The sequence below is a fragment of the Oratosquilla oratoria genome, chromosome 15 (genome assembly GCF_046742065.1).
Source record: "Oratosquilla oratoria isolate Oo_2021 chromosome 15, ASM4674206v1, whole genome shotgun sequence".
Lineage (NCBI taxonomy): Eukaryota > Metazoa > Arthropoda > Malacostraca > Stomatopoda > Squillidae > Oratosquilla > Oratosquilla oratoria.
Genome location: NC_134791.1, coordinates 67,763,531 through 67,783,963, shown reverse-complemented (window position 1 = coordinate 67,783,963; position 20,433 = coordinate 67,763,531). Strand labels below are relative to the sequence as shown.

The 20,433-nt window shown below is 39.1% G+C and overlaps 1 protein-coding gene and 1 long non-coding RNA gene across 11 annotated transcripts in view; one reads left to right on the top strand and one right to left on the bottom strand.

Annotated features, from left to right (window-relative positions):
- The window catches only part of LOC143033491 (uncharacterized), a 118,508-nt gene extending 101,047 nt beyond the window's left edge, over positions 1 to 17,461 (top strand). The window contains exon 3 of the long non-coding RNA XR_012967182.1: positions 17,056 to 17,461. This is a non-coding gene — a long non-coding RNA (uncharacterized LOC143033491). The remainder of the gene's footprint in view (positions 1 to 17,055) is intronic.
- The window catches only part of LOC143033486 (protein FAM135A), a 1,114,982-nt gene that overhangs the window by 142,332 nt on the left and 952,217 nt on the right, over positions 1 to 20,433 (bottom strand). The window lies entirely within an intron of this gene.

Below are 20,433 nucleotides of genomic sequence, written 5' to 3'. Positions count from 1 at the left end.
GGAACATAGGGACTAATTGGTGAGGAACAGTGCGGGTTTAGGATAGGTAGGAGTTGCATGGATCAGATTTTTGTGGTAAGGTAGATATGTGAGAAAGCTTTAGGAAATTGTAAGGATGTTTTTTGGGCCTTTGTGGATTTGGAAAAGGGTTATGACAGTGTAGACAGGAAGGCACTGTGAGAGGTATTGCAGATATATGGTATAGGAGGAAAGCTATTAAGAAAAGTCAAGATTTTTATGAGAGTAGTAGAGCCTGTGTTAGAACTAGATATGGAGAGAATGGTTTGAGGTAAAGGTGAGACTTTGCCAGGGATGTGTCATGTCACCATGGCTGTTCAATTCATACATGGATGGGGCAGTGCAAGAGGTAAATGCAAGGGTAATGGGCAGGGGATTGGAGATAAGAAAATGGAGAAAAGTGGGAGATAAACCAGTTGTTGCTTGCTGACGACACTGCACGTGTAGCAGAATCAGAGAAAGTATCAAGGAAGTTAGTGAGAGTTTGGGAAGGTGTGTGAAAGAAGGAAGTTGAAGATAAATGTGGGTAAAAGGTGATGAGATGTACAAGGGGAGAGGATCACAGCAAACTGGAAGTAAGTATTAAGGGAGAATGACTGGAGGAAGTGAATAGCTTTAAGTACTTGGGGGCAAATGTGGCAGCAAAGGGAGGAGTGGAGGTGGAGATAGAATGTAGATTAAGAGAAGCAAGTAAATGGCTTGGAGGATTAAAAAATGTAATGTGAAATAGACATTAAGGAATGGATGTTAAGAGGAGATTGTATGAAGGGGTGATTGTGCTGACAGCACTGTATGGGGCAGAAACATAAACATAAAGGAGGAAGAGTTTAAATGTATTTGAGTTTAAATGCCTGAGAAGTTTGGTAGGGGTTACTAGGCTGGATAGAGTGAGAAATGAGGTGAGGAGGAGAGAGGAGCTGGAAAGGGAGTTGGAAGATAAGGTTGATGAAAGTGTATTGGGATGGTTTGGACACATGGAAAGATTGAGTGAAGAAAGACTAGTAAAAAAGTGTGAGTGGCAGAGGTGGAGGAAGTGAACATCAGGGGCAACCAAGGATGAGATGGATGGATGGGGTAAAAGGGGCATTGAGAAAGAGGGGGATGTCTGTTGAGGAAGGAAGGGAGAAGACAGAAGATAAGGGTGAATGGAGAATGGTTGTGTATTTACCTAGTTGTATTTTATGGGAAGGGGAGCTATGCTCATGGTGTCCCGTCTTCATATCTCATTTTATCTAAACTGTTTTTAAATTCATGTATTGTTTTTGCGCACACCACTTTCTCATCTAACTTGTTCCAACTGTCTATTACTCTGTGAGGAAAGCTGTTCTTTTTCAGATCTCTTCTATAGCTGTCTTTCTTTATTTTCTTTCCGTGTCCTCTTGTATTTCTATCATCCCATTTTATTATATCCTCTCTATCAATAGTTTCTATGCCTTTCATGATTCTGTAAATAGTTATCAAATCTCCTCTCTTCTTTGCTCTAATGTCTGTAGCTCAAGTTTTGCTAGTTTCTCTTCATATTATAGTTTTGAGAGTGTTGGTGCCAATTTCGTAATTGCTCTTTGTATTCTTTCAAGTTTTGTTATACAATTTTTTGTACTTGGTGACCACATCGTTGCTGCATATTCCAATCTTGGTCTTGTCAAAGTGATTAGTATTTTCTTCACCATTTCTTCATCCAGGTATGTAAATGCCACTTTGATTGTTCTTATTAAATTATACGTTTCTCCAAAAATCTTGTATATATGTTTCTCTGGGGACATATTGTTCATAATAATGACTCCCAGGTCCTTCTCATTTTCTACTTTTTTTTTTTTATTCCTTCTCCTAATTTATATGATCCCACTATTCTTTTTTGTTTGTTTTTTTCCAAATTCCATTATACTACACTTTTTAGTGTTGAACTCCATCTCCCACTTCCTACTCCATTCCCATACTTTATTGAGATCACTCTGTAGTGACTCACAATCTTTTTCAGTGTTCACTTTTTTTAACAGTTTTGCATCATCTGCAAAAAAGCTCATATAACTTTTAATTTTTTCATCCATATCATTAATATATATAGCAAACATTATTGGGCCAGAACTGTTCCTTGTGGAACACCACTTATTACTTCATCCCAATTAGAATGTTTGTCTCTTATCACTACTCTCATTTTTCTTTCATGCAAAAAGTCTTCCATCCATTTAAGCAGTTTGCCCTGTATTCCTCCTTCAGTTTCTAATTTCTTCAGCAACTTCTTATGTGGTACTTTGTCAAAGGCTTTATTTAGGTCTAGAAATGCACAATCAGCACATCCGTCTCTTTCTTGTATTATATCTATTACCCTTGAATAGAAACATATTAAATTGGTGATGCATGATCGTCCTTGTCTGAATCCAAATTGCCTTGGATTTAGCACGTTTTTTTCTAAATACTTTACCCATCTACTTTTGATCATTCTTTCACAAATTTTTGCTATTGTACTTGTTACAGAGACTGGTCTATAGTTGGTAGGGTCTTCTTTATTTCCCCCTTTATATATAGGTACTATATTTGCTTTTTTCCAATCTTTTGGAACTTTTCCTTCTTTCAAGGAACTGTTTATTATGCTATGTATTTTGTCTGCCAGTCCATTCCTGCATTCTTTCAAAATCCAGTTTGCTATTTCATCCGGTCCATGCGATTTTCTGACATCAAGATTACTCAAGTGTTTCATTATTTCATTCTTTGATACTTCTATTTCTTTCATAGGGGGGACTTTCTCTTCCCATTCGATCTCTCCAGGTTGTATGTTCTCCCTTGTAAACACCGATTTGTATGGATGATGCTGTGATGCATGGGAGTGGGTGGGGGATGGGGGGTGAGGGAGTATGTGTGAATGATATTCTGATGCAGCCCGAAGGGATTTGTCTCTGTATTCTCTTTTTCTGCATGAGGTGATGGAGAAGGGGGGTTCACCGATTAAGTGAAGCAGCCTTGCTGTGGATGTGCTGTGTCTCCCTGCATTGGTTCTGACCCAGGGCAGTGTGTGAGAAGCAAGGATGACCCATAATCCAGGAGCCAAGAAAAGAGGGAGGGAGGGATGGTGAATGGGAGTGGAGTATGTGGGGATGAAATGGGTGAGCGGATTTATGCCTTTGACTTTGGCTATCTTCCTTGTAAGGGGGAAAAATCTCTTGATATGTGTATCATTGGTAAATTGAAAAACCAGGAAGATATCACCAATCTAATAATGGGTGGTGAGGTCTTTGAGGAGGCTGCACAGGCAGATGTAATGAATGAAATCTGTATTCACAAAGGAGACTATTTTTTAAGGCAAGGCAAGCAAAAATTTGGGTTTAGAAGATATAAATGTAGAAGTGAGGGAATAGCAACACCAAAATGACATTCTTTTTTTGACACAGGTTCCCCAGTTAACATTGTGTCAGTTCACATTTTCTACAAATTCCATGCTGAAACAAAACGTGCCACCATTTTGGAACCCCCTGACATCAACCTTTGTGATGTCAATGGCATACCATTCCCTATCATTGATAAATTCTCCCTAGACACCTCAAAAAATTACTCTTCCATTCCAGTTACCACCTATGTAGCTGATGTTTATTTTCCTGATGATATCCTCCTAGGCTTAATATTGATGAAAGGATTACAAAGGATTACAAAGGCGGAGCATACCGACAGGAGACCTTTTGATCCATATCTAGGTCGGATGCGAAAAAAAATCATAATAATAAAATAATAAATAAAAACTATAATAATGTAAATAACAAATAAAATACATAAATAAATGCATAGGTATAGTTAAATAATAAACAAACAGGTAAATAGTAAATAATAATAAATTGACATATAACTAATAATAAATGAAAATCAGACAGACAAAAGATAACAAAACAAAAACAAATAATATAAGATAAATTATAATCATTACAGCATCTTACTTAGGTATTTATCTAAATGATTCTTAAAGCATCTAACTGAACTACATTGCACTACTTGTGCAGGAAGTTTATTCCATTCATTAACTACACGGTTGGCAAAGTTGTTTCTACCCACTTCCAAATTTAATCTATTTCCGGACAGTTTGAGACCATTGTTTCTTGTCTTATTCTCATTCAATAATATAATAATTTACCCTGTTCAACATGGCATAATTTATGCAAACAATTTCCTCCCTGCATTGCCATCAGCAACTTCCCATAAAGTCAACCACATCAATGTGGCTGAGCAGACAGAACATGCTTTAATGTAAGTTAAGATTACCCCTCCATTCAAATTCACTCTGCTTCATCACACAAGGATGTACCAGCTGCTAACATAAATGGCACTGCCACCCAAACACCTCCTCACAACTCTAACTCTGCTACTTTAACAACAGCTGTGGACTTGCATTACAAATGTAACAGACACACTAACTTCTCACCCATGTCCAAATCAGCAAAACTCAGGACAAAACACCCAGTAAATACTGTTGATCTTTCACCACCTGAGAACACCTGCTTGCCCCTCTTAGAGGAATTCAACAACAAATCAACTCCAGTCTCGGAAGTGTTATCTACATTCAAACACACTCATGCAGTGCTTATCAGCCCAAAGACGCTGTTCCCTTGTGAATATACAAAGCTACACATACAAGTTTTTAAAGCACAAGACACTGATGTACTCTGTATACCAGAAATTTGCTGTGTCAATGGCATTTCCTTGCTTTCAGCCATCAGCTCTACGTCAAAGTTCATACTTGTATTTTAATTACCAATAACACCAACTTGCCCCTCCATCTCATAGTTGGTACAAACATTTGTGATTTTGAAGTATATCCTTCATGCATCAAAGTCATGGATGACAAATTCCCCACTTCTCAAGTTTGTACCACAATTTCCAACATGCCCACAGCACAGGAACCCATTGATGCATCACATTTCAACCCCATAGACTTCCCTGGTGCAAAGCAGACTTGCTTGCACTTTGCTACAAGTTCAGACATACCACTACCTCTCAAGGTGAACCATTTGGAGTCACTAATCTTGTTCAGCATCGTGAAAACTCTAAACCATGTTACATTCCCACATACCACACAGCAAATGCATGATTGTAGATAACCTTATCCAAGACAATGCACAAGACCCTATTGAACCATCCATCAGCAAATGGAAATTCCCCCTCTTTGTTGTCCCTAAACACAATGGTTCCTTCCACCCTGTTGTAGACTTCAGAAAATTAACCTTACCAGATTATTCCACTCCATCAGTGAAAACAACATAGTGTTCACGACCTCAGACCTAATGTTGGGATATTTCCAAATCCACCTTGCTCCAGATTCTAGGCCTCTGACAGCCTTTAGCACACCCACAGGTCATTATCACTTCAAACGACTAGCCATAGGTCTCATTTGAACTCTTTCAGTGTTAACACAACTTATGCACACACTAATCACAGGTCTCATAGGTCATTCAGTGTTCATGTACCTCGATGATGTGATCATCACTTCCAAACCTGGTAGCGATCATCTACACACCCTACACACTGTTTTCTCATGACTAGCAAAATCAGGTTTCAAACTGAAGCTTATGAAGTTTCCTTCCTTCAGAAAGAAATATGCTTCTTAGGGCACGTCCTTAATTCACAAGGAATTTTAACCTCGCAGGACAAGATCAAGGCAGTCACTGATTTTCCATGCCCTACTTCTGTAGGGACCTCTAGGACACCTGACCAAGAGAAAGCCTTTAACTATGGCACCTGTCCTTGCTTTCCCAAACCACAAGCTTCCTTTCACAATCTACACTGATACGTCCTACATAGGACTTGGCACAGTCCTCATGCAACAGCACATCACAAAACTCAGACCAATTGTATATGTGAGTCACACATTCAACAAACATGAACAAAATTACTCAGTCACAGACATAGAAGCTTTAGCAGTTATATATGCACTCAAACATTTCAAGGAGATCATCCTTGGATACAAGATGCACATATACAGATCATCAACCAATCTTACACCTCTTCAAAGGAAAGAATCTTTCAGGAAAAATTACCCACTGTTTCCTTATCATACAAGAGTTCATGCCAACCATTTTGTTCAAGGAAAAATGAACTTAGTTACAGATGCTCTAAGTCGCCATATTGCGACCATCACTCAGACACGTATTTCAGTAACTCTTACACAAGTGTGCGTTGCCGCAGTGCAAAAATCAGACCCTCTTTGGAAACATGTCATATACTTCCTTGAATCTGCAGACACAACTGACACAGAAAAACCTTCCTCCAGATATCGACAATTACACGTTAGTTGATGACATTTTGTATCAAAAAACAACATTAATGAATAAACATGAACAAAACAGATCAGTGTTTCAACTTGTACTCACTATGGATCTCATTCCAATTTTTTTAAAGCTTATCATCCATTTGGGAATGGATGTTAAGAGGAGATTGTATGAAGGAGTGATTGTGCTGACTGCACTATATGGGGCAGAAACATGGAACATAAGAGAGGAAGAGAGGAGTTTGAATGTATTTACCTATTTGTATTTTACGGGAAGGGGAGCTATGCTCATGGTATCCCATCTTCATATCTCATTTTATCTAGACTGTTTTTAAATTCATGTATTGTTTTTGCACACACCACTTTCTCTTCTAACTTGTTCCAAATGTCTATTACTCTGTGGGGAAAGCTGTTCTTTTTCGGGTCTCTTCTATAACTGTCTTTCTTGATTTCCTTTCTGTGTCCTCTTGTATTTCTATCATCCCATTTTATTAGATCATCTCTATCAATAGTTTCTGGCTTTCATGATTCTATAAATAGTTATCAAGTCTCCACTCTCTTCTTTGCTCAAATGTCTGTAGCTCAAGTTTTGATAGTCTCTCTTCATATGACAGTTCTGAGAGTGTTGGTGCCAATTTTGTAATTGCTCTTTGTATTCCTTCAAGTTTTGTTATACATTTTTTTTGTACTTGGTGACCACGTCATCGCTGCAAATTCCAATCTTGGTCTTATCAAATTGACTAGTATTTTCTTCACCATTTCTTCATCCAGGTATGTAAATGCCACTTTGATTGTTCTTATTAAATTAAAAGTTTCTCCAAAAATCTTGTTTATATGTTTCTCTGGGGACATATTATTCATAATAATGACTCCCAGGTCCTTCTCATTTTCTACTTTTTTATTTCTTCTCCCAATGTATATCCCACTATTCTTTTTTTGCTTCTTCCAAATTCCATTATGCTACACTTCTTAATATTGAATTCCATCTCCCACCTCCTACTCCATTCTCATACTTTATTGAGATCACTCTGTAGCGACTCACAATCTTCTTCAGTGTTCACTTTTTCAACAGTTTTGCATCATCTGCAAAAAAGCTCATATAAATTTCAATTCTTTTATCCATATCATTAATATGTATAGCAAACATTATTGGGGCTAGAACTGTTCCTTGTGGAACACCACTTATAACTTCATCCCAATTAGAGTGTTTGTCTCTTATCACCACTCTCATTTTTCTTTCATGCAAGAAGTCTTCCATCCACTTCAGCAGTTTGCCCGGTATTCCTCCTGCAGTTTCTAATTTCTTAAGCAACTTCTTATGTGGCACCTTATCAAAAGCTTTTTTCAGGTCTAGAAATGCACAATCAGCTCATCCATCTCTTTCTTGTGTTACATCTATTAGCCTTGAATAGCAACACATTAAGTTTGTGATGCATGATTGTCCTTGTCTAAATCCAAATTGCCTTGGATTTAGTACATTGTTTTTTCCAAATGCCTTACCCATCTAATTTTGATCATTCTTTCACAGATTTTAGCTATCATACTTGTAAGAGAGACTGGTCTATAGTTAGTAGGGTCTTCCTTGTTTCCCCCTTTATATATTGATACTATATTTGCTGTTTTCCAATCTTTTGGAACTTTTCCTTCTTTCAATGAACTGCTTATGACTATGTATTTTGTCTGTTTGTTCATTCCTGCATTCTCTCAAAATCCAGTTTGCCATTTCATCTGGTCAATGTGATTTTCTGACAATGAGATTACTCAAGTATTTCATTATTTCATTCCTTGATACTTCTAGCTCTTTCATAGGGGGGACTTTCTCCTCCCATTCGATATCTCTAGGTTGTATGTTCTCCCTTGTAAACACCAATTTAAAATGTTTGTTCATAATTTCTACCATTTCAATTTCCTCTGTGTATTCAACTCCTCCTTGTCATAGTTTCTCTAATTCTTGTTTGTTTTTCAGTTTGTTGTTTGTTGTCTTATATTCAATCTTGTCCACTATTTCGGGTTCTGATGTGATTATTAGGTCCAGTCTCGATGGTTCTTCCTCATTTCTATACCTAGTATTCTCTTGTATCCATTGTGTCATTGTATCAAGTAGTACATTTCCCCATAGGTCATCTCCATCCTTCACTGTCATCTCTTCCCAGGAGATTTCCTTACAATTAAAGTCACCCATTATAATTATTCTTCCTCCATCTTCCATTATCTTATTTAGTGTTACCCTTGTGTCTTCTAATATATTTTTGTGTTCTTTCTCTTCCCACAAAGCCGTTGTAGGAGTCACATAATTTACTACAAACTTCCTGCTCTTCCCATCCTTGTCCTCCACTTCAAGTAGTACATTTCCCCATAGGTCATCTCCACCCTTCACTGTCATCTCTTCCCAGCAGATTTCTTTACAATTAAAGTCACCCATTATAACTATTCTTCCTCCATCTTCCATTATCTTATTTAGTGTTATCCTTGTGTCTTCTAACATATTTTTGTGTTCTTTCTCTTCCCACAAAGCCATTTTAGGAGTCACATAATTTACTACAAACTTTCTGCTCTTCCCATCCTTGTCCTCCACTTCCATCACAATCATCTCTACTCTATTCTTTCCATATGTGACATTCCTCACATTTATATTCTCCTTAGTCAGGAACATAACTCCACCCCCCTTGTTTTACCTCTCTGTTTCTAATCCAATAATTATATGCACCATGTCCTACACTTTTGGGTGGTAGTGGACCTTTCAATTTTGTCTCTACAATTCCCATTATGTCCGGTTCTTTTTCCTTCAGGTAATCATTCAGTTCGTTCAAGCCTGTTATCAAGCCATCTATATTTGTGTAAGACACTTTTAATTTTCTGCTACTTCCATTGTGTTTTCTGTTTCCCTTCTGTTTTTCTCTTCTATGAACCATTTCCTCACTTTCTGACTCTGTTCTTTTCGCATTTTTTCCCCTTAGCTTCAAGTCTTTTTGTTTTCGCCTCCTCTCCTTCCTCTTTATTAATTTCTCTTTTTATCCATACCTGTTTATATTGATCACTGTCTGCTAGTTTCCCTATTTTTGCTAAGATATTCTCTGCTGTTGTTTGTGACTTGAATTTAACCTTAATTGGTCTGGTCTTATCTGTATTGTATTTCGCTAGTCTACATATTTCTTCTATTTCTTTCCCTGTTTCTGGTTCATCTTCTTGAACTACTTCTAATATCTTATTAACTTTTTCCTTTTCTTCCTTTATTCTTGTAGTCCTATTTAGATTATACTTCTCTTCAATCCCTAATATAATTGTGTTTGAAATGAGGTGTCTGAGAAGTATGATAGGGGTTACTAGGCTGGATAGAGTGAGAAATGAGGAGGTGAAGAGTAGAACAGGGGTGGAAAGGGAGTTGTTGTTGTTGTTGTCGTTCCCTAGACTGTCTATCCGAGCAGTCCCGTCTCCCCAAGGAAGGCCACAGCCGAAACTGGGTTTACCCACAAATCCTTTATAGAGTGTATGTAATCTTTCTTCGTTTATTCTTTCCATGTGTCCACACTATCCCAATACTCTTTCATCAACCCTATCTCCCAACTCCCTTTCCATCAGCTCTACGCAGATGGAAAGGGAGTTGGGAGATAGGGTTGATGAAAGAGTATTGGGATAGTGTGGACACATGGAAAGAATAAACGAAGAAAGATTAGTAAAAGAGGTGTGGAAGGCAGATGTGGAAGGAGTGAACATGAGGGGGCAACCTAGGATGAGATGGATGGATGGGGTAAAAGGGGCTTTGGGGAAGAGGGGAATGTCTGTTGAGGAAGAACAGGAGAGGACAAAACACGGGTGAACGGAGAATGGTTGTGTGTGGATGATGATGTGATCCATGAGGTAGAATGGGTGGGCGATAGGGGGTCAGGGAGCAAGTGTGAGAAAAATTTGATGTAGCCTGAAGGGATTTCTCACTGTCTTCTCCTTTTCTGCATGAGGGGACGGAGAGGGGGGGGTTGCTGATTTAATGAAGCAGCCTTGCTATGGATGTGGTGTGCCTTGCGACACTGCTTCTGACCCAGGGCAGTGGACAAGATGCAGGGATGACCCGTCATCCAGGAGATGCCAAGATAAGATGGAGGGAAGAGGATGGAGGGGAGTGGAGTGTGATAGGGATGGAATGGGTGGGAGTGGTTTTTATGCCTTTGTTTTTTGGCTAACTCCCTTATAAGGGGGAAAAAAGCCTTTGTTATATGTATGTATACACAATTCCACCATTGCTGCACACCCTGGCAAGGAGAATTGCATTACACAAGCCAGATTGCACTACTGGTTAACCATGAGGAAGGATATACACACACACATTGACGCTTGTCATCCTTGCGTGAATTACAAAGGTCATATTAGTGGTCACATTCCAATTCTAACTTACCCTACCCCTTCTAAACCATTCAATACAGTTGCTGTTGATTTCCTTAAGACACACACTGGAAACAAATGCCTCTTTGTCTGTGTCAACCATTTTTCATGATTCTGTATTCTTTCCCCCTACTAGGCAAAATGGCACAACACATAGCAAAGACACTTATTGACAAACTCATATGTTCATTTACTACACCCAAAATTCTGATTTCTGACAATGGGACTGAATTCAACAACGAGAATCTTTTGCACATTTGTAATTACTTTCAAATCAAGAAATGCAACACTACTGCTTATCACCCTAGTTCAAATGGCTTAGTTGAATACCAGAATAGATTCTAAATGTTCTTAGACATGTTGCATCTGATCTTCACACTTCTTGGGATGAACATGTCCCCATGATTCAAGCTAGTATAGTTCCATTAACAGGTCTATATCAGAATCTCCTCATTTTGTCCTCTCTGGGTTGGACAAAAGGCTCCCATATGATCTTCTTTCACAATTACCTCCCATTTACAATTTCAATTATTAAGTCAAAGTAGCAAATTTCAATAATCTTTTCAAAAGAATACATGATACTCTTCATATTAGGATGACATGGTCTGTTTGCATAACAAATCAGCCAGAGCTTGTATCTTTGAAATTGGAGACATTGTTTACACCCTTAACCACACCTCCATCTCGAAGCTGTCCTCCAAATTCTCTGGACCCTATTGTATCACTGGACTTGAGTCAAAGAACAAAGTCAAAACACTCAGTTTGCATGATCTTACAGAGGCTGTCTTGTACAAAGATCATATCAAAAGAGTCCCCCATGGCCTTGACAAAGAGACTGTTCCTTCACAAACTCACACTATCCCTGCAATCCTTGCAATAGAGGACCATTACCAATCCTCTCAACCAAAACCTCCATTTCCCCTTCCCTGTTATAATCTTCAAAATCAAATGACAACTTCATAAGTGTGTATGTTTGCCTAGGAGAATGGAACTAATATCTACTTCTGCATGGTCATACAATTAAGTCTATATTCATGAGTATTTCCTGATACCACCATTATTTCAACATTGTGTATCATCATGCCAAGGTTCTGCAAAAGGCCTTGTTTTGTTTCTTATCTTTCATGAGTACCAACCTCACTGGGGACAGTGAGGATAGCAGGCCAAGCCTTTGTTATCAACCCTTTCGATGTCCAGCGTGCACACGCATGCACACACGCATATGGAGCCAGAAGTACTCAAATGTCTCTCCAATGTCTTCCAACCCGCTCTCCAGAGACCATCTATTGTCACAGATCTCCCAAGGGGCAGTCTATTGTCCCTATGTGACCAGAAGACCTGACTTATCCAGCCAACTCCCCAAACAGAACAATAGGCCTTGCCACATCTTGGGTCAGACACCCGAAACATCTGCTTGATCAAAAGAAGCTGCCAGCATTTACGGAAACATCTGTGCTGAACAGACCTCACACTTTCCTGACAACAACTGAAGGCAACACAGGTTAAGAGATCTCGCGTCTCGACTACAATGGAAGAGTGCAATTATCTGATGCCTGTCCTCTGATGCACAGCCTAATGGGACCAACTTTTCTTATATTTCCTTATATATGAGAATATGGCAACAGCCTACTTGTACATGAATGATAATTAAGCTGTCAATCCCCCGAGCCTTCCTTGGAGGTTGCATTGTATATGTAGACCAGAGAGCAGTCTGGAACATTAAAGTCAGCTCCCAGACGTTCATTCACCAATGTATAAGTGAACAACAACTCTACATGAGGTGTGAGGGGTTATTGAGGTCTTCTATAATAAATATACATACATACATATACCAAGGGCTTTTCCCCCCTTACAAGGGAGGTAGCCAAAGTCAAAAGACATAATTCCACTCCAACCTATTTCATCCTCACACACTCCACTCCCATTTACCACCCATCCCTCCTTCCCTTTTTTCTTGGCTTCTCTTGGATGACTGGTCATCCCTGCATCTTGCCTTTTGTGCTGGGTCAGAAGCAGTGTAGCAAGACACAGCACATCCACAGCAAGGCCCGCTTCATTTATTTGGCAACCCCCTTATCTATCCCCTCATGCAGAAAAAGGTTCAGTTCTTGCACCAATGTGTCTATGTTAATGACATGATAGAAGGAACAACAAGCTATGCCAACATCTTTGCAGATGATACAAAAATCATGAGAAGAGTGAAAAATGAGGAGGATGGTAGAATATAGCATAAAGATCTAGATACTACTTTTGCATGGAGCCAAGAATGGAAAATGAAGCAAAGATATAGATTAAGTTGGAACCATACATGAATTTGAGTCAAGGTATGTTAGAAAACTAGAGAATAGGAGACATGATCCAACAAGCATTGCTCCTTTCTTGTATACTACAATTTGATAAATGCATAACCACTCCCCATTCCTCACCCACTCCCATGCATCACAGTATCATCCATGCACAGCCATTCTCCACTCACCCCTACTATCTACTTTCTCCCTTGTACAAAGGTGGACTCATCACCCTGATCCACCACTCCATCTGTTTTGTGGACACAAGTGCCACAACCAAAATTCTCCTCCCTACCACAGATAACACAACAGAAATCCAATCCATTCGAATCCGTACAGGCAACAAATCAACACTGACAATAGTTAACATGTACATTCCCCCCCAATCATCCCCCACAGTTCCAGACACCTTCAGGCCTCATTTTAGCCAACTAGCCTCAATCCCCAACCTGATCATGGGTGGAGACTTCAACGCCAAGTCGTCTGCCTGGTATGTCGACAACCCTGACACAGACAGAGGGCTTGATATACAGACTCAGTTTGACTCATTGACTATCATGAACAACACACATAATCATACACATATCCCACACCAAGCCCTCTACACTCCCTCCTCTCCTGATATCACCTTTTGCTCCCCCTGCCTAACCCCAACAACATCATGGAGAGTGGTCGGAACCCTTGGTTCTGACCACCTTCCAATCATCATCACCACCAAAACAAGATGCACCCCAGTTGGCCACAGACACACTTACACCAATTACAAGAGAGCTAACTGGGAAGCTTTTATTGAAGAGACAGAACAACATTTTGAAACACTTAACAGTACACCAATCACAAACATAAACAATGCTGTGCACACTTTTAATACAATCATACAAAATGCAGACAAGAGATACATCCCTAGAGGCAACAGAAAATCACACAACCCCAACTTCACACCAGAAATCCAAAGCCTCATCAGACAACGTGACACACTTAAACACGGTACCCCCACACCTATCCCTCAAAACATAGCAGACCAAATACAAACACTAAACACTGTAATTGCCAATAAAATACATGAACAAAAAACACAAAACTGGCAAAACTTTATCAATACACTTGATCACAAAACAAACACCAGCAAATTGTACAAAACACTCAACAGCATTACACTATCCAACAGTAACACTACACGCTCTCACGCAGCAATAATCACAACAACAGATAATCTACCCTCAAACAGACAACAAGCAAACGCACTCATACGTCATTTTGCACAGACAAGCCATCTCACTTCTCACCCTGACGACCGACGCACCATTCGACGTAAGAAAGACTTTCCCACAGACTCAGACTATATACCCTTCATAGACAGTCAGACAAAACTCATAATACATAGTCTCAAGCACTCATCTGCCTGTGGCCCTGATAACATAAGCAACATCCACCTAAAACACATTGGACCACAAGGTATACACGCACTCACAAACATTGCAAACTACAGCTATTCACACAACACTATACCCGACATCTGGAAGCATGGTAAAATAATCACCATTCCAAAACCGAACAAAGACCCAACAATCCCAACATCGCACCGCCCAATCACACTTCTCTGCACCCCCTCTAAAGTCATTGAACGCCTAATACTTAAACTTGTCACACCACATATTCCCCTTGCTGACTCACAACACGGTTTTAGGCCACTTCACTCCACAAACACTCTTCTGACAAACCTCACACAAAGAATTTTAGATGGCATCAATTCAGATAGGCCCCACCAAAGAACACTTCTTATAACATTAGACATTAGTAAAGCTTTTGATGCTATCCCCCGCCACAACCTAACAAATAAAATATATAACACAGACATGCACAATAACACCAAAAGATGGCTGGCCAATTATCTGACAGGTAGGAATGCTTACGTGTCATATAATGGCCAATCATCGCACATCAGAAACATTAAGAACGGAGTACCACAGGGCTCAGTTCTATCCCCCACACTATTTAATCTATACATGCATGACTTACCCACGCCAGACACCTCAGAAATACAAATCTCTTCCTACGCAGACGACATAACAATCACATGCACACATCGTAACACAGACAGAGCTGCAGAAATAATCCAGCCATACCTTGACACATTCAACACATGGTTCATCACAAACAGACTCAAAATAGCTCCAACCAAATCTACAGCAACACTTCTGACAAACTGGACAAAAGAACACAAATACATACCTCATCTCTACATCAACAACACTCTAATACCACACACAATCACACCGAAAATTCTTGGTGTAACATATGATACATCCATGTCTTTCAAACAACACATCACAAACATAAAAAACAAATGCACACCCAGACTTAACGCACTTAAGTCAATCACTGGAACAACATTTGGACAAAACAAAGAAACTAATATAACAATATACAAACAATGCATACGCTCAGTGTTGAATTATGCGAGTTCTGCATGGGCTCCTAATCTCAGTGAGACACACCACAACACCCTTCAAATCATACAAAACAAAGCCCTAAAAACAATTACAGGCTGCACAAATACAACACCTACAGACCATTTACACCATAAAACAAAAGTCCTCAAAGTCAAGGACCACCTCGACATGAGAGGCACACAAACACTTGCCGCAGCCACCACAAACACATCCCATCCGCTACACTACATAGCAGAACACCCACACACACCAAGAAACATTAAAACAACACCCAAAGACCTTTATCACGCACAGATACTCTCTTCTCTTCCTCCACAACCACCAAATACCAGCCTCCGGAAACATATTCATAATCATATCACTCACCGCTCCATTAACACACTGAAAGACAACACACTGCTGCATGCCAGACCCCCTGATACACCCTTCTGAATCCTCTCTCCCACGAAAGGACAGAGTCCACTTGGCCAGACTGCGGTGCGGTCACCACCCAGCACTTCTGAGCTACCAGAAGAGGCTGGATGACCGCGTTGTGAACAGCTGCCCAGGATGTAACACTTCACCCCATACCATACAACACATAATGGAAGACTGCATTATACACAATCATGCACGCAAACAACACAACATATGCTCTATAAAGGATTTGTGGGAAAACCCAGTTTCGGCTATGGCATTCCTTGGGGAGACGGGACTGCTCGGACAGACAGTCTAGGGAACGACAACAACAACAACAATTTTCTCCCTTCCTTCCTCAACAGACATCCCCCTCTTTCTCAATGCCCCTTTCACCCCATCCATCCATCTAATCCTCAGTTGCCCCCTCTTGTTCACTCCATTTATTTCTGCCTTCCACACTTCTTTTACCAATCTTTCTTCACTCAATCATTCCATGTGTCCAAACCACCCCAATACTCTTTCATCAACCCTATCTCCCATCTCCTTTTCCACCCCCACTCTCCTCACCTGTTTTTCACTCTATCCAGTTTTCCATATAGATTCATAAATACTTAGAATAGCTTAGGAAGTGATATGGCCCAATCTCAAACAATACATGAGTTCAAACCTAAATATGATAATTGGAAATCAAAGATATATAATAAGTTGGAACTGTACATGAATATGAGGCCAGGTATGATAAAAAAAATTAGAGAATATTAGAGTGAACCCAATGAGCATTGCTCCTTTCCTGTATATTACAATTAGGTAAATACAGAGTGCTCTCCCCCAGTGAACATCACCACATACCCTGTATACATATAAAGCATACATAACTCATTCCACAATAGTCTCGATAATGTGCAATGACTGTGTGAAGCACTGACATAAATTACAGATGTCTTTTCCATACACTTCCCAAAGAGCTTGATCTGTAAGGAGCTTTCCAGTCTATTCACCAGAACATGCCTTCAAGAAAAGCTGCTACTTAATTATATATCTATATATTGTCATGTTCCATGATGTGTCATGATACAAAGAGACATGGGTGTGGCACTGTAGCTTATGTAAGTTGCTATATAGGTAGGTCCACATATCATCAATTAATATGGCCCTTGCCATTTATCCTAAAATGCTCCTATTGATGTTAAATCCAGCAAACTAATAGGATATCCTAAGATAATAAGATATGAAAAAGAATGAGCTATTTCTTATATAAGTATTCCAATTGCAGGAAAATTATGAATCCACGACAGAGTAGTACACAAACAGGATATTCTACTGAAGAGGTCACAGGTCATCATAATAATGGTGACATGAAGAAGTAGCATCTTCAAATATGTTAATAGAAAATTACTATTTTGTTGAGGTAACAAGAGATTGATAAATTGTAAACCTTCACTCAAAAATAAAGTGGATGAATTGTGTGAAGCCAGGTAAATAGGAATATAAACTAGGCTTATAGGTGTAACAAATTGGCATATGACGATGGCACTGTATGATATCCCTGTATAAAAAAGAGGGATGCGGGCTGTGGCACCCCTCACTACCACATTCATGCCCTCATTCATACCCCTCTGTAGTAGAGTAAGTCATTTGTATATATTTTTATATTATGTAAATTGAATAGTTACTTTGTTCCTCACCTTTATTTTCAAAACCAGTGTAAGACAGAAAATCATAATAAAAGGCATTAAGCACACTAGCAACTGAATTGATGGAACTGATCAAATCATGGCCAGGTTTGATACAGCAACTCAAATACAACATGCTAGACTGCAACAGATAAATGGGGGCCTTCTATCCAGGATCAATGTTCATCTTCACTGGATGAAATAATTGGTGTGTGTAAAATACTCAAGAGGAAATAGGAAGAAATGTAAAGAAAGATAGAAAGTTAGGTCATCAAGTGAATTAAATTCGTGATCAATCATACAAACAGAAGTGTCCGCCATATTTGTTGTTTACCTACAACAGGCATATGATTAGAAAAAGCGAATATCTCGCACAAGCAGTTTAAGTAGTACTGACAATAATTTTAACTTCAGGGGATTTCCACTGGTAAGAGAAAGATATAACATGGAAGACAACAGGAGTGAAGGCAGAATAGATGATGAATATAGAGATGAGAGACAGTGAAGTCAATCTGAGATGAAGGGCAGATTCTCATGACTTTAAGGAATCCCCACAGGTAAGGGACATATATCATAATATGGAGGATAACAGGAGTGAAAATAGGACAGGTGAGAGATTACCAAGGGTAAGAGAGATATTACAACATGGACAAAAATTTAATTGAAAGTAGGATGAGACATAACAAAGTCAATTTAAGAAGGGGCAGAATTTCATGAGTTCGAGGAATCCCGACAGAAAGATAACAGGAGTAAAAATAGGATAGATGAGAGATTACCAAGGGTAAAAGAGATATCATATGGAAGAAAGTAGAGCTGAAAGTAGGATAGGTGAAAGATTTCCATGGGAAGGAGGAAGATACTACAATATGGAAGAAAATAGAACAGAAAGTAGGATAAGTGAAAGACTTCCACCAAAAGAGGAAGATATTATATGGTAGAAAATAAGAGTGATAACAGAATATGCAGGGGACATAGAGATGAAACATGTAGCGAGGTCTATCCTAGATAGGGGACAGAGACTCGAAGGGAAACAAAAAGCAAGTCAACTCATCCCCAAATTTAGTGAAAGGGAACCAGAATTGTTCTTTTCTACATACAAAGGCATAACAAGACAATTGGGATGGAGAAGGGACCTCTGGTCAGCAATGATAAGATCTAGCCTACCTCCAAAAGCCTCAGGTGTGTACACAGTATCTGATAGAGATGATGTATATGATTATAATCAGATTAAGAGTGAAATATTAAAGGCATTTGAGATTTCTCCTGCGTATTTCAGAAAGAAATTCAGAGATAGCCCTTGGTATATACAGGAAGGATATTAGTTATGGATATATGGATCTAGTCAGGAATGTGGAGAGTGACCTAGACAAATGGATACATGCAAAAAATGTGGTAACTATCAAGTCTTGAAGGTGATAGCAATTGAACAATTACTTTACTTGCTGAACAGTCAGATATGTGATACTTTATTACAAGCAGCAAGTTTTGCAGAGAATTTTGCATTAGGGACAAGTGAATCTAGGAAGAAAAGTGTGATACAAACTCAGAAGGACAAGAACAGAGGCGCTTATGTGATTCCAAGTCAGAGATATGTGAGGCCACAAGTAGGGGATAGTTGGAGGAAACCAGTGCAGTGTTTTAGTTGTGGGAGAGTAGGGCATAGAACTCAGGATTGTTATGCTAGGCCAAATGGACAAAGGTACAGGGAGAAAATGGGAAAAAAACAAACCAGGCAGGAGATGATATGTGTAGAAGGAAACAAGAGGGAAATAAAGCAAAATAGTTGATACTATACCTGTGGGAAATACAGTCATAGGACAGAAAATTCCCCCAAAGGAAATGGAAGTAAATGGGACACACAAGACTGGAGACAAGAAAAAGACTCTAGCAAGACAAAGGAGAAGTAGCAGTCAAGAAAGATGAGAGCAATTGCTGTGTGGGTGAAAGTAGGTTAAACAAGATGGAAAATATAAGAGTCAGCCAAGAGTGATTACCTTATGTGAAAGATGCCAAGATAGGAGTAGAGGGAAGTGAAAGGAAGTATGCTGTCAAAGCTTTGGGAGACATGGGCATACTGCACTATTGTGAAGTCAAATGTGATACCAGGATTTGAAAATAGGTATGCAGGTCAGTTCACAATGGGATTAGCTGGAGGAGTGACAACATTAGCATCCTTAGCTAAAGTATTACTTGAAATAGATGGTCAGACAGCAGGCATTAAAGTAGTAGTGGAATGTCCAGTGAAAGGAATAGAAGTCCTCCTCGGTAATAATGTAGGTGAGATAGTCCATAACAATGATGACACAAAAAAGTAGCATCTTCAAACATATTAATAAAAAATTAATATTTTGTTGAGATAATTAGCGACTGTAAATTGTAAACCTTCTTCATTCAAAAATAAATAATTGGATAGATTGTGTGAAGCTAGGTGAATAGGAATATAGAGTAGGCTTATAGGCTTATAGGTGTAACAAATTGGCACCTCCCGATGGCACTGTATGACATCCCTGTATAAAAAGAAGGGATGTGGGCTATGGCACCCCTCACTGCCACATTTGCAACCTTCTTCATACTCTGTAGTAAAATAAGTCAATTTTGTATATTTTTATATGATGTAAATTAAATAGTTATTTTGCTCCTCACCTTTATTTTCAATCCCAGTGTAAGACAGAAAACCCTAATAAAAGGCATTAAGCATACTAACTGGATAGTTGGAACTGATCATATCATGGCCAGGTTTGATACAGCAACTCAAATACAACACACTAGATTACAATATATATATATATATACACACACATGAGGTCTGTTATATATATATATATATATATACATGAGGTCTGTTAGAAAAGTATCCGACTTTATTTATTTACTTATTTTTGTGAAAACCTGATGGATTTGAATCAAGCGTGCTTGCATGAGCTGACCTTGAACCTTCATGCCTATGTGTGAATTTTTTCCTGCCTGTCGATAGTATC